Here is a 13,486-nt window from a genome sequence, read left to right on the forward strand (position 1 = left end):
CAGGCAAGGCTAGTCCTAGGCAATATTTAATTGGAAAACACCCCCCCACCACCACCTCACCTTCCCAGGAAAAAGCAGGACGCAGTAGGAAGGGGCATGCCCAATATCCAGCAAATGCACTTTTCCTTTGGATTCCATCAGGCTGCTCAGGCAGCCTGCAGGGATGGAGCAGCTGTCTTTCAGATGAGGTCTTTGTGGCCATTAGTGATCACATGGCACCTTCCACAATAATAAAGGATGTTAGCCTGGTGTCCTTGCCAAATTCCACCTTGGTTAATTGCATTCTGTCTCCCTACATTCCCCCAGCCGTGTCCATTGCTTGGGGATTCTTCACCACCTGCCCGACACTGCTGTGTAATGTGGCAGTGTGAACAGCTGCTTTGTTCTACCCCAGAGATGGCTGCACTAGAGCATGGGGGTGGGGGGTGAACTGGTTCCTGCGTACACCGTTTGTAATAATAAATAATAATAATAATAATAATTCCTAGCTCTTATATAGTGTTTTTCATTCATAGATCTCTTAAGCACCTTTACATCTGCAAAATGGGGAAACAGAGACACAGAGAAGCAAAACAACTGCCCGAGGTCACAGCTGGGAACCCAGGTCTCCTTGCTCCCAGTCTGGTACTCTATCCACCAGGCCACACTGCAGCCCTGTAGGAGGAGAGGAACTTCTGCAGAGGTAGCTGACACTGTTCTGACTAATGTTGTTTGAAGTGCAGAGTAAGAGTGTATCCTGCAGCCTCCCATTAAAGAGAATAAATCAGAACATCAATTGTGGATGGATCTAAATGATTCAGTGGAGGGAACTGTCTCCTGCATGCATGCAGTGACAACTGTATTTATAGCAATTCAAAAATAAAACCCCTCTGTGTAGGGGGGTGACATGTGCTTATCGAGCTACCAGCACATTAGACAAGATTATCCCCTCAGGAGAGCAACCTGTATAATGAGCTACCTTTCCAGTGCCAGCTGATCTTCCGCCACGGTTGTCAAACGGGGGGATAGAAGATAAAAATCTGGCATCTAACTCTTTCCATATGCGCTCGTTATTCATACACAGCGAGAGGGGAATGGGAGCAGTTTTATAATGGACTTGACACAGAGTACAGTGTATGCCACGTCACCACGTTTGCGCTGTCCCTTCTCTGTGGATGTGGCGAAGCTGGGCTTGAAGGAGCTGACTTCTTCCCACTGCTGCGGGGAGGCGGCCATCTGCTCATGGGGGGGCCGTGTCCCTCCCTAGGCCCAGCTGGGACAACACCAAGGGAAGTCTGGGGACCTCCTGACTCAGGAGCCTGGCAGTGGGATAAGGAGCCATTTATGTCCTGAACGTGGCCCAGGTCAGTGGCAGTTGTATGGAGTCAGCGGCCGACAGCTTTGGGGAGCCGATGTGATGTGAGCGAGTGGTCTCGGTCTAGTTCTGCCTCACACTCAGCAGTGCTGGGATTAGCACCCTTGGGGGTAGCCTCATCAGAAGCCAAAGTCTGAATGGGCCATGGAGCACCCTGCCCCCAGAGGTGGTCCCTGCAGTTCAGGATGAAGCACTTATCTGGGTAGGGTGAGGGCTGTTTCCTCTGCTGCTGCCTGCCCTGTGCCCGTTGTGGGAGAGGAGTCCTGTATCCAAAACCTGCAGGAACAAGGGCTGCAGTTGGGAGGATGCGGATATGAAAAGATCAAACATGAGACAACATCCCCACTGACCTCCAGGCAAGGAATACCTTCCCCCTTCCCAGTCACCAAGCCAACCCTTCCCTCATTCAAATCCCGCCTGAAGACTTACTTCTTCACTGGTGCCCACCATGATAATACACTGAGAAATACACGAAACGCACAAAAGCCCACCCATCCCCTCTGTTGGGCGCCTCAGAGCATGCTGGGTTTTCAGATTCCTTCCTTTGGACTCTGAAGGTACGTCCAGACTTCAATAAAACACACGCAGCTGGCCCATGTCAGCCGACTCCGGTTCACAGGGCTTGGGCTGCAAGGTTATAAATTGCAGTTTAGATGTTCAGGCCTGGGCTCTGAGACCCCATGTGGGGGGAGCTTCTCAGAGCTCAGGCTCCATAGCCAAGGGTCTGTCTACGCTGCAGTATAAACCCAGAGTTAGTAGAACTCAAGTTAGCAGACCCTGGGTCTGCTAACCTAGGGCTTGAGCATCTACACTCACTTGTAACCCCAGGTGTGGAATTGTTGAACCCTGGGTCCCAGCCTGGGGCTCCAGTGTCTAGTGCCCTCCCAAAATGTGGCCCTTTGTTTGTGGTGCAGTGTTGGAAAACTGGACTGTCAAGAGGACAAAGGAAGTCAGCCCACGGGATTGTAGGATACTTTTGGCTGACTCCCAGAGCACAAGTCAAGTGGGGCTGGGTCTACACTGCAAAGCAGTAGGGCTCGAACCCTGGATCCTGGCTTGACTCAGGCTCGGACCCTCCACCCTCACATGGTCCTGGGACCCTGGGTCCAGGCCCTGGAGTAGCACGAATTCTGTGTAGACGAAAGGGGGCTTAGGCTTATTAAGCCCTGTGTTCGAACCCTGGGCTCACATTGCAGCAGAGACATACCCTGAGTCCTTCAGAGCAGGGGCTGTCTCCATTTGGTCTCATATATAGCACTAACATACCATCAGTGCCTAACTGATAACTGAAGCCTTTGATTCCTTCAAGTCATATGGCTTCTCTAGGCATCCTTAGGAAAGGGCTAAATGCTCCTCTTTACAGCAGCAGACAGTCCTAGTTTGTGTGAGAGGAGCCTTTAAAGAATCTGCTCTCTGAGCTCCCTCTGTCCTCTACTTGTGCTCACACTCCCTGGGGAGTCTAGGCCCTTAGACTCAAGGTAGGCTTAGTCAATATCCTACCTGGGCCAGTCCTGAGGGCAAAACCATGCCAGGAGTGTTGTCAGAGTGACAACTTCCTTAGGACTGAAAAAAATCCAGCCTATTTCCAGGCACTGCAGACGCTCCCCTCTAAACGACAAGAATGAGGGTCTCCACATGGCTGTTTGACCTGGAGGACAGCAAGTAGTGTCTCATCTCATCAGAACTGTCGTCCCTTCTCCGGTTCCCTGAAGGAGCAACCCTTGCCTTGAGCGCTCTCCACAGCAAGAGAGATGTTGCTCTAGCTCACGCCTGGGCATCGACGGATGAGCTGCGGGTCTCCTGCGATGTGACTTCAAGCCCAAGAGTGCAGCTTTGGGAGGCGATCTCAGAGACTAATCTCACTGGAGCCGCTAGTGCAAGAAATCTCCAGAGCTCTCCCAGCCAGTCAGATCAGTGTGCAGCCACCATCCTTTGGAAAGCAAGAGAAACAGCGTTTAACCACAAGCCAAATCCTGAAGCCCTTGCTAAGCTTTCAACTAGGCCTTGTTGACTTCAGTCAAGAGTTTGCCTGGGTAAAGCCTGAGTCACAACTGATCAAGGGCCTCAAAGAGTTGGCCACGAACCAACTGACAAGGAGCTTGTCAACAGCTGAAATACTACATGGCATAGTTTCAGAGTAACAGCCGTGTTAGTCTGTATTGGCAAAAAGAAAAGGAGGACTTGTGGCACCTTAGAGACTAACCCATTTATTTGAGCATAAGCTTTCGTGAGCTACAGCTCACTTCATCGGATGCATACTGTGGAAAGTTTAGAAGATCTTATTATATACACACAAAGCATGAAAAAATACCTCCTCCCACCCCACTCTCCTGCTGGTAATAGCTTATCTAAAGTGATCACTCTCCTTACAATGACAGGTTTCAGAGTAGCAGCCGTGTTAGTCTGTATTCGCAAAAAGAAAAGGAGGACTTGTGGCACCTTAGAGACTAACCAATTTATTAGAGCATAAGCTTTCGTGAGCTACAGCTCACTTCCTCAGATGCATACCTGTAGCTCACGAAAGCTTATGCTCTAAGGCTGCAGTTTCCACGATATGCATCTGAGGAAGTGAGCTGTAGCTCACGAAAGCTTATGCTCTAATAAATTGGTTAGTCTCTAAGGTGCCACAAGTCCTCCTTTTCTTTCTCCTTACAATGTGTATGATAACCAAGTTGGGCCATTTCCAGCACAAATCCAGGTTTTCTCACCCTCCCCCCCCCCCACACAAACTCACTCTCCTGCTGGTAATAGCTTATCTAAAGTGACCACTCTCCTTACAATGTGTATGATAATCAAGGTGGGCCATTTCCAACACAAATCCAGGTTTTCTCACCCCCCCCCCACACACACACAAACTCACTCTCCTGCTGGTAATAGCTTATCCAAAGTGACCACTTTCCTTACATTGTGTATGATAATCAAGGTGGGCCATTTCCAGCACAAATCCAGGGTTTAACAAGAACGTCTGGGGGGGGGGGGGGGAGGAAAAAACAAGGGGAAATAGGCTACCCCCAGATGTTCTTGTTAAACCCTGGATTTGTGCTGGAAATGGCTCACCTTGATTATCATACACAATGTAAGGAGAGTGGTCACTTTGGATAAGCTATTACCAGCAGGAGAGTGAGTTTGTGTGGGGGGGGGAGGGTGAGAAAACCTGGATTTGTGCTGGAAATGGCCCAACTTGATTATCATACACATTGTAAGGAGAGTGATCACTTTAGATAAGCTATTACCAGCAGGAGAGTGGGGTGGGAGGAGGTATTTTTTCATGCTTTGTGTGTATATAATAAGATCTTCTAAACTTTCCACAGTATGCATCCGATGAAGTGAGCTGTAGCTCACGAAAGCTTATGCTCAAATAAATTGGTTAGTCTCGAAGGTGCCACAAGTACTCCTTTTCTTTTTACATGGCATAGGGCAATGGAGAATCTGGCCTACAGTGGTCAAAGCCTGGGCGTGAAACCTGAGTGAAAACAGAGTGAGACCTTCAGAAGCCCACCACATGTGAATCAGCAACAGAAATTGAGATGCCAGCCAGTAAAGCTGGAGGACCTCGAAGCAATTTATCACCAATAGTTGACGAAGCCTCATGACATCACTGGAGGAAGGTAAGTATTATCATCTGCATTGGACAGATGGGCAATTGAGACCCAAAGGTTAAGGCCCAAATTGGACTCTGATTTTAAATGTCCAACTTTAGACATGGCGGTGTTGAATATTGGGTCCCCCAACACTGAGGCATCAGCTAGAGGCTGCTTTTGAAAATTCAAATTTAAATGACTTGCTCCCAGTCGAGGTCACATACAGCAGCTCAGCCAGAAATAGAACCCAGGAGTTCTGACGTCCAGACCTGAGCGCCAAAGGCTGGAGAATGTTTTGGACTGCTCAAAATACTGTAGCCAGGGAAACCATCAAAGACAACGTGTTTGCTTTAAAAAGGTTGTTTGGTGAATAGAAACTAGAACATGAACAATTAGTTACTGAGTATAAAAAGATATCACCTGAAACGGCTAAAGGCCCATATCCTTTTTGCATTCATATGACATAGAAGTGGTTTAAAATAATTGCTATGAATAAATTCCCTTCCTGAGCTTCTGAAGCCTTGCGCAGAAATAATTCAGACAGAGCCAAATGTTCCTACAGGAGCTTGCAAGGGGATTATAGAATTAGCCCTGACTAGAGCATCTGAAAAGTCAACACTGAAAAGCAACCACTCCTCTGCCAGCTGGAGTTTAACTTCATGCACCATGGAAGGAACAGAGAGTGTGCTGCTGCAGTTGCCTTTCCTGTAACATTTCAATAAAAGTGGATTTAACCAATGTGTGGGGAAAGATCTGGTGCTAAAGAGCATGTCATACCGGCATGCCAACGACTGCATCTCCAGGTGCAACTCAAGGCATTTTTTGCTCTTAAAGGGGTCAATCCAGCTTCCTCTGAAGTCCATGAGACTTGAATTCCTATGGGAGCCTTTCCATTAACTTCAATAGAAGTTAGATTGTGCCCTAAAGTCCCATATAGTTTGGGTCCCAACTACCAGAGACACTAGCTTTCTTCCCATGCACCATTACACGAGCTGAGATCATTACACCCCCATGCTAGTGGTCCGTAGATATGAGCATCTGCAGGGCTCCAGACAGAGCAATCTCAGCTGAGGATCCTTGACTTTGGAATTGGTTTCCTCAGTTTGTCCAATGGAGAGAGAGTCTGTTGACCTCCAGGGCATGGTGTGAAATCCTTTGCTCTCTCAGCCTGATGGTGGGGGACCCCGAGGTCCGTCTTCAGTGAGTGCTGTGAAAATGCCAATGCAGCATCTAAGCACTGATCATGATCTATTAGAGCTGCGTGGCATTGTCCGTAATAAACTTAATAATGATTTCTTCACTTCTCCTAGAATATTTCGCCTTCCTCTGCAGCGTGGGGCACGGGTCACTTGCTGGAGGATTCTCTGCTCCTTGAAGTCTTTAAACCACGATTTGAGGACTTCAATAGCTCAGACATAGGTGAGAGGTTTTTCGCAGGAGTGGGTGGGTGAGATTCCGTGGCCTGCGTTGGGCAGGAGGCCGGACTAGATGATCATAATGGTCCCTTCTGACCTTAGTATCTATGAATCTATGAATTAGAAGTTCTGTGTGTGTGCACACACGTGCACAGTCGTATTTCTGTGACTTCAGTTGTGGGGCAGAAGCTCAGGGTCTCTTTCCTCTCCCACGCGACGTACCGTATGTTATGTGTAACAGCGATAGCTGGGGTCGGGACTCCTCCTTTTCTGTTAGACCTGGAACTCTCACTTTGCAGTGGTTTGTAGCTAGGGTGACCAGATGTCCCGATTTTATAGGGACAGTCCTGATTTTTGGGTCTTTTTCTTATATAGGCTCCTATTCCCCCCCATTCCCTGTCCCGATTTTTCACATTTTGCTGTCTGGTCACCCTATTTGTAGCATTTGCAGGCTTGAGGGAGACAATTGAGACCCAGGCTTTTAGACAATGGTTTAGAACAGTAAATCAATTAAGTACTAGAGGGCGCTGTCCATTCATAAACTGCGCAAGGGCCGGTCACCAGCCAAGCTGTGAACAGTGAGATGAACGGAGCGTGTGTGTAGGGGAAGGCCTCCCTTAAGGTTCCAGGGGACAAGAGGCTCTCGCTGCTTTTTAGTTTGTTTCATGTGTTCACCCAGACTGTGATCTGAGTGAGCAGACCCTACCAATGTTCGCCAGGAAGAATCTCTTCTTGTTTCCCCAAGGAACGGAGCCAGTCTTCACTAATGCACGAGGCTGCACAGTTACACTTGGTGGATCTGGTGCCCAGCTCCTAGAGTGGCCCCATCCTGTGCCCAGCGACATGGTCGCTTTTGTGCATCCTGCACATTACTGCGGGTAAAGCTCAGACTTGGACCCTTGTGGGTCTCGGTGCAGCAGCTTTACCAAGTGGAAGGCTGAACCCTTAGGAGCTGTGCCAGACACTCGTCCCTTGTCCCCTCTGTCGCCATGTCTTGCTTCTGAGACCGCAGATCATCACATCATCCTGCTGCAGTGCGGCATCGCAACCTGACAGCCTTCACTGTGCAACAGGACAGCACCATGAGACGTGCGGCACGGGGAAGGCACTACATGCCTAGATGCACCTGGGGATATTTTAACACCCTGCCCGGGCTGCGTGTGTCACGCTGTGTGCTATTGCACAACAAAGCTGGGCTGTCATGTCACAACACACCATCCTGACGCGCTGCGACCTTTGCCGTTCCGTGACACCTCAGGGCACTTTTCTCTCACCTCTGCAGGCAGATCTGGGTCATACCCCCTAGCAACCGTGGGGTAACCACAGCAGCTCTCTGAATGACGAGGTTACAGTCTGGGTCTGCCCCTTTGGAATGGAAGAAAGATGAGAGCTAGGGTGCTTTCTTTGAAGGGATAGGTCATCTATTGTACCCTTAGGGATCTCCTCTCTGGCCTCATGTATCAACTCCCCCTTATGCGTATGCAGACTTCTCTGCAGCTCGCTTGGGTGAACCATACCAACCAACCTCCACTGAAGTCAATGGAAGAACTCCCTTTGATTTAAATGGTCACAGACCACAATGAGGCAAAGCTAATGAGCAGGCACGAGGCATTAGAAAATCAGTTCTGCTTCTTGAATATGATAAGGCCACTCTCAGTAGACAAATAAGAGCAAAATGAGAAACACTGATTAACTGTTTCAGAGTAGCAGCCGTGTCAGTCTGTACCTGCAAAAAGAACAAAAAAGGAGGACTTGTGGCACCTCGGAGACTAACCAATTTATTTGAGCATAAGCTTTCGTGAGCTACAGCTCACTTCATCGGATGCATTCAGTGGAAAATACAGTGGGGAGATTTTATATACACAGAGAACATGAAACAATGGGTGTTACCATACACACCCTAACGAGAGCGATCAGGTAAGGTAAGATCAGGTAAGGTATTAACAGCAGGAGAGAAAAAAAACCTTTTGTAGTGATAACCAAGATGGGCCATTTCCAGCAGTTGACAAGAACGTGTGAGGAGCAATAACAGTCAACAGACTAAGTGAGCTGTGGGCTGGCTCCTAATAAAGATGACTCCTGCAGTTCCAAGAGCAATATTTGCTGGCCTTGTTATTATTTCCCCAGTTGTCCTCATTTGGGGAAGCACTGCTCCAAATGCGCGGACGCTGGCTTATGACACCCTACAAAAATAGCCACTTCAGCATACTCAGCCACTGAATGAAGGCTGCCTGCTTTATACTTGTTTACAAATGAGAGGATAGGCAGGTGCTAGATTTTTCTCCCTTTCTGGGACTGAAGTCTTAAATTTGTTATTACCAACCCCCAGTATTGAATAAAATCATGAGTCAGATTCCCTTAAAAAAGAAATTGACAGATTGGCATAACAATCACGAACCATTTGGGGTGCTTTTTACTGGCCCCCTTATTTAGAGCCTTTACAGGTCACGTTCTCTATCTCTTCTCTGCAACCACACAAGCTAAAAACGAAAGCTGTGATTCTCAGCTAATAACACGATTCCAACATTTGGGCCTTTAACAACAAATATCATGAGGCTTGTGATAAAATCATTAGAGTTGGCAATCTGGTAAATTTCAAGCCATGGGACCATCATCAAATAACTCACGCTCCAACTCTGGGAGGCGTCACATAAAAGCAGGAAAAGATGTGCATTGTATTTGTGATAAAAGTGATTACGTTTTACATGTCATCTCTCTGTTACGGTATTAAGGTTATTTATTTTCTTCCACAGCTGAAGCATCTGTTCTAGGGTATGCATTCTTTATGAACAGAGAAACGTTTCGTGAAATGCCAGGAGAAAAAGCTTCTGCAATATAAACAGCACCACTGCCCTCTACTGGATGGAAAAAGAAATGCTCAACTGGGTGTCATATGCCCTCACTAGCCAGGAGAGTCTGAGTGCTAGAGACTCTGGGAGCAGAGAATTCTGGGTTGTAGCCATGCTGTCACTGTGAAGTTCTGACCAGTCATGGTGTTCATCTCACCAGATGTTAATTTATTTTGTTTAAACAGCGTTGAGAAATTCACAATTTGTTGATGGTGAGGAGACAGAAAAATCCCCTTCCCCACATCCACCCGTTCCCTGGCAGTAAATAAGCAATAACATCCCAGCCCCAGAATACATGTTTCCCCTCCATACTTTTCTGTGCTTTGCATTGTCATTTGTTGAATATATTCTGACTCAGAAATGAGACCTTCCTATATCAAAACTAATAAATCAATGTGAACAAAAAGAAAAGGAGGACTTGCGGCACCACAAGTCCTCCTTTTCTTTTCGCGGATACAGACTAACTTGGCTGCTACTCTGAAACCTGTCAATGTGAACAGTTATCCTCTTGAAACTTTTGTGAGCCTCCCTATCTATCTGCCCATGCCCCTGATTAATTCTTTGTTAATAATCCTCATATTTGCCTGGCAAGCCCAACATTTGGGGGAAACCTTTAGCTCCATGATAGCTTCATCTGCTGGGTCACATTAGCAAACTATCTGATCCGTTAATAATGATACAGTCCTTCCATACAGGAATTTGTTTTCCTTGCTGATATCTGAAAGCAGAGACGGTGAACATATGGATGTTAAAGCAGGAAGGTTGGAGAAAGAAATATTTACAACTGGGGAAAACAGAGATAAATAGTTTGCAGTCAAATAAGAAAGTAGTAAACACTGTGCTAGGTATGGCCCAATTCCTCATGCAATTAGCACTGATGGATGCTGTGTATTTCGGCAGAATTTGTGCCAAAAGGCACAAATATTTTCACAAAGTAAATTTAACACACATTAAATATCCTCCCAAGAAGTGACACTGGGTGCCGTGACATTAGTTAAGGTTTGTACAGTGCTTTAGACGTGGAAAGCTAGCATCTCAGTTGGTGTCAATTGGCATTGCATTGGTTTCAGTGGGATAATGCATGTGCTTAAATGCCTCGCTGGAGTGCAGGCAAAGTTCAGCATTTTACAGGACTGGGCCCTAAGTGTCTCAACAGGCAGATTAGATAGATAGATTATAGAAGTAATATAGTGTACATGGCCCTGACTTGAGGACAGACTGACACGCGCACACACTCTAATGCAGGGGTGGGCAAACTTTTTGGCCCGAGGGCCACATCTGGGTATGGAAACTGTATGGTGGGCCATGAATGCTCACGAAATTGGGGGTTGGGGTGCAGGAAGGGGTGAGGGTTCTGGGGTGGGGCCAGAAATGAGGAGTTCAGGGTGTGGGAGTGGGCTCCAGATTGGGACAGGGGGTTGAGGTGCAGGAGGGTGCTCTGGGCTGGGACCGAGGGGCTTAGAGGGCAGGAGGGGGATCAGGGCTAGGGCAGGGAGTTGGGGCACAGGAGAGGGTGAGGGGTACAGGAGAGGGTCGGGGTGCTTACCTCAAGCAGCTCCCAGAAGCAGTGGCATGTCCCCTCTCCGGCTCCTACGGGGAGGTGTGGCCAGGCAGCTCTGCACACTTCCCTGTCCACAGACGCCACCCGTGCAGCTCCCATTGGCCGCAGTTCCTGGCAAATGGGAGCTGCGAGGGCTGCATTTGGGGTGGGAGCAGCATGCCGAGGGGGACATGCCACTGCTTCTGGGAGCTAAGCAGAGCGGGGCAAGCCCTTGACCACACTCCCTGGCGGGAGCTCGAGGGTCGGATTAAAATGTCTGAAGTGCCGGATGTGGCCCCCGGGCCATAGTTTGCCCACCCCTGCTCTAATGCCAGCCCCCCCGCAACGGTTCAAAGATCATGAGTCTTCCCTGCCCTCCGCCCCCCAAAAATCATGAGATAAAACAAACAGCGGTTATTTTTATTTGCCTTCTGAGTTTTTTAAGCTATTGAGAGTTGCATTTTCAAGTTTTTCTCTATAAGGAAGAGGCGCTAAAAACTTATTTTTTTAAATGACATCTGAAATTCGGAGGCAGTCACCTGACTCCAGGAGCTGGAGCTTTAAGACAGATACAAAACGGCATGGGACTTGTGATAAAATCATGAGTTGGCAACAAAACTGTGCACAGAGACTCAAGAAACCTGAAGCTGGGATCATTTACATACTCCCCTAGCTAGAGAGAAACAACCATTTTAGGGGAGTTTAGTCCTGGAGAAAAGTAAACCCTGAAATCTCCCCCCCCCCTGCAATTTATCCCTTGGACCGATGCAGCATAGGTCCCACTAGTCCTCTGAGTACCATCCTGGACCATTGCTTTGTCTGCCTGCTCTTTACACTGGTCAGATGCTTGTAGCGCATTTCTCTCCTCCCACCCCCTCTTTTGTTGTGATTTTCTCTTGACAGCTGCCAGGCAGACTCCCTGAGCGACTGACTGGGCCCCATCCCTTGCTAATCAGCTCCTGACACTTCTGATGAGGTGCCTGCTGCTTAAGGCGACTACAGGCAAGTATCAGCTTTCACGCCGCCTGACAGACAGACCAGTGCAGAGGGCCGGAGAATGCTCACAGCTGGCCTGATGATCCAAAGCCCACTACAGCCAGAGGAAAGATTCCAACTGACTTCAGTGGGCTTGGGACCAGCGTCACTCAGCTTTCAGGCCCCTTCTCCCTTGGATCGAGAAAGTGCCCATTCACGACCCACCTGCGGATCTGCTGCCAGCCCCACCTGTTCAGTGGGGATATAGTTCTCGACCTCACAGCAGGGTTGGGAGGATCCTTTAGTTTGCATCTGTAAAGAGCATTGAAAGGCCCCACTCCAGCAGAGCACATGAGCAGTCTCATGGATAAAAGAAAAGGAGTACTTGTGGCACCTTAGAGACTAACCAAATTATCTGAGCATGAGCTTTCATGAGCTACAGCTCACTTCATCGGATGCATACCGTGGAAACTGCAGCAGACTTTATATACACACAGAGATCATGAAACAATACCTCCTCCCACCCCACTGTCCTGCTGGTAATAGCTTATCTAAAGTGATCATCAAGTTGGGCCATTTCCAGCACAAATCCAGGTTTTCTCACCCTCCACCCCCCCCACCCCCCCCACACACAAACTCACTCTCCTGCTGGTAATAGCCCATCCAAAGTGACAACTCTCTTCACAATGTGCATGATAATCAAGGTGGGCCATTTCCGGCACAAATCCAGGTTCTCTCACCCCCTCACCCCCCTCCAAAAACCACACACACAAACTCACTATCTAGTCTCATGGATGTCATTGGGGCCATTCCCACATTCAACCCTTTGTGTGTCAGTCACTGGCTCGTTGGTGCTCTCATGTTAATTATTTACTATACAATAGGGAGGACAATAAGAACCCATGGAATCCCTCCAACCAAGAGAGACTGTAGGCCAGATACTGCCGTCCTTATCTAGTCAAAAATGCCATTGCAAAACTTGTCTCAATAAGGAGTCGGAGAAAGGGCCAGTCACGCAAGGAGCTGAGAGTCCTGGACTTCCACTGAGTCATCAAACCTCCACTGACCTCAGTGGCACCAGTCTCACAATAGGGATTTCAGAATTTGGCTCTGTGGACATAGCTGGCAGAACAAAAGTCTGCCACCCCACAGAGTAATATTTATCTATCTGTGCCTCTTGAAATGACTGAGAGAGCCCCTCTCTTCATAGGAAAAGGATTCCGTCACCCATGGTAGATGTTCTTGGATGCCACAGAAGTGTTTACAGACACTCCAAACGGAGCTGTGGTCCCTCTGACTTAGTTCTAGAAGCTTCGCAATCTCTCTTCGATCTCATTGAGCAGAGCAAACTCTTTCCAGGTTTGATTTGAAGCCATTGAGCAAATGCTTTGTATCAGAACAGATTCAGGGCTTGAGCCCTCATGACATTCCGACGAGTTTGAACCCAGCTGTCTCACGCATGATTTTTGTTGTGAACTTGCAGCAAGACTCAGTTTGGTTGGGTTCATGCAAGTCTGTGTGATATTTGGTGAAAGCAGAAGTGGGACAAGTGGCCACAAATCATGTCACTTGCCCCCTGGTGCCCTCTCCCAGTGAATACACCTGCAACAACAATCAGCAGTCTCAGACCATTTGCGGTTCTCTAGACAAGAGCCAGCCGTGATGAGAAGTCTGCAGCTTCAAATGCAATTCCATTTAATTGCTGTTGGTTTGAGAGTAGAGACTGAACTCCAAGCAACGCTGATTTTGTCTCTGGGGAAATTTAGAGGAAG

At 48.1% G+C, this 13,486-nt stretch overlaps 1 long non-coding RNA gene across 1 annotated transcript; it reads right to left on the reverse strand.

The window, feature by feature from the left end:
- Window positions 1–531: 531 nt before the first annotated feature.
- LOC311527487 lies at window positions 532–10,790 on the reverse strand. The gene is made up of 3 exons (XR_014713351.1): window positions 10,746–10,790; window positions 2,855–3,284; window positions 532–1,630 (listed from the first exon to the last, which is right to left on the reverse strand). It is a non-coding gene; the product is annotated as an uncharacterized lncRNA (long non-coding RNA).
- Window positions 10,791–13,486: the final 2,696 nt, after the last annotated feature.

Source organism: Lepidochelys olivacea (assembly GCF_965140295.1).
Source record: "Lepidochelys olivacea isolate rLepOli2 genome assembly, chromosome: 10".
NCBI classification, from domain to species: domain Eukaryota; kingdom Metazoa; phylum Chordata; order Testudines; family Cheloniidae; genus Lepidochelys; species Lepidochelys olivacea.